Source organism: Phaethon lepturus, unplaced genomic scaffold (genome assembly GCF_000687285.1).
Source record: "Phaethon lepturus isolate BGI_N335 unplaced genomic scaffold, ASM68728v1 scaffold39286, whole genome shotgun sequence".
NCBI classification, from domain to species: domain Eukaryota; kingdom Metazoa; phylum Chordata; class Aves; order Phaethontiformes; family Phaethontidae; genus Phaethon; species Phaethon lepturus.
In genome coordinates, this window is record NW_010549071.1 from 2,263 (window position 1) to 4,254 (window position 1,992).

General features: G+C 45.0%; 1 pseudogene; it reads right to left on the minus strand.

Annotated features, from left to right (window-relative positions):
* Window positions 1-1,576, minus strand: part of LOC104623166 — a 2,107-nt pseudogene extending 531 nt beyond the window's left edge.
* Window positions 1,577-1,992: the final 416 nt, after the last annotated feature.

Sequence of the window (1,992 nt, forward strand, 5' to 3'; positions counted from 1 at the left end):
CCACTGCAGAGAGCAAGGCTACAGGGCTGTCATCTCCCAGGCATCCCATCTTCCACATCTCTTCCTCATCAGAAAGGAAGAAGTAGACAGCGTTGTGAGAGCAGGCATCAGACATCCCAGCCTTGCTCAGGACCTTAAGCTTCTCCTTGAGATTTCTGGTGAAAGAGCTGAAGGTGCTGCTGGTGATGGAGAAACCAGCACCAGCATTCTTGAGAATCTGGTCCAGGCCTTGTCAGATAGCATGGAGAGATGAGTCTAGAAAGTCAGATCCATCTGTTTTCTTCATGGTGATGTAAAAGTGCTCCAGGAGTTCATTGGGCTTCACTGCTGGGATCTGGAACAAGAGGAAGGGGAAAGATGTGTCAAGGTGCTTATGGGAAGGAAATGTGTCGCAGGTGGGCAAGACACCATTTAGGGCTTCTCCATGCTCTGTCTGAAGAAACCTGCAGCAGCTTTCACGCCTCCCCAGAAGTTTGTTTCTGGGCAGCCTTAGAGTATTGGGAAGAGGCTACGTGTTTATCTAAGCAAAAGAGATGCGATGAAACCCCATGGCATAAGGATGCCCAGACAGACCAGTTCCATTTCACTGGCTGGCACTACTTTTGCACCAGCTGTAGAAATCCAGTTTCAGAAGAAAGGAGCCAAATTCCCAGCTTTTTTGAAGTGAATGAACGTTTCAGTCACACTGAGATATGACTGTGTGCAAATGTGTGACCTATCACTTGGGTGTAATACTCTGTACTTTTGCAGTAATGTGGTACATATGGAAACTTTTCAGGTGAAGAAGGAAGGAGGAGGAAAAAAAGAAGGAGGAAGAGGAGGAGGAGAAAAAGGAGAAGCAGCAGCAGCTTCTTCTTTTGGCCATGAGATGTCGGTATTGCAGTCAGGCTGCCAGTCAGGCTGCTTTAGCCTGCCAATGTCTTAGATTAACCTGAGAAAATTAGTTATAAAAATGTGAGTGGGTCTTTTTGTACTTTGGCCTTTAGCCACAGTCCTTATTTTTGGTGTGTACACTGATTTTGCTGAGAGTTCATTTTTGCGGAGAAGTCCTCAACTGGGCTGAACTGCATTGGCTAGCTCTGGGAGCAGAAACCATGCAAATAGTATGACAGGAAATCTTGTCACATGGCAGGATGAGGCCAAGGTTGTGTACAAATGTTACATACATGGAAATCTTTAGTATCACCTTGGGTTTCCAAGCTACTGGCTCAACTATAAAGGCAACAGGGTATGAATTAGAAAAGGTTACAGCTTTATTAAGAGAAACTTGGAAGGTCCCCAACACCGCAAGGACTTAAAGAAGGCTGAAATTCCATCTCTTTTCACACTTTATGGTAACTTCCTTTGACCAGAGGGGCTGGCTCCAACCACTGAAAAAACAGTATTTTGCTAAGTTTTCTGACCTTAGTGATGTTCATGTAATCTCTGAGTCTTTTGGTCATCTACCAGTACCTCCACATGTTGAGAGCATAGAGGGTGGCCTTGGTGGTGTTGGGGCTCACAGCACTGACACACAGGTACTTGAGGTCGTTATCAAGATTAAAGAAGGGAAACTTGTTGAGCTTAGTTGAATATGCTAGAAAACAAATAAAGAAAGGGGATAAACACAGCTTGTCCTAGTGACATGCTGCCACTTTTTCTGACTAAGAGCAGCTTGATGTTTTTCACAAAATGTGAGGAATTTAAGAAAGGAAACACAGCACTTCCCTCATCATTTCCCATGAGTTCGTGCACTGAAAACTAAAAGATGTGGTAGGATGGGCATCAACATGATGTCACCCTAAGGTTGCAAACGTAAAAATGTACTGCCACACAGAGCCAGTCATAGAAAGGGAATAACACAGCCTTTTCCCTTGCTGCAGAAACAGTGGGAGCATGACAAAGGCAAAGGTCTTTCCTTTGTTAGTCAGCTCAGGAGCAAGGGAAAAAAACTTGTCCTATTCCTAAGCAGCCTCACTCTGCTGCCAGTGTGTCATACCACCACGGTGTCTG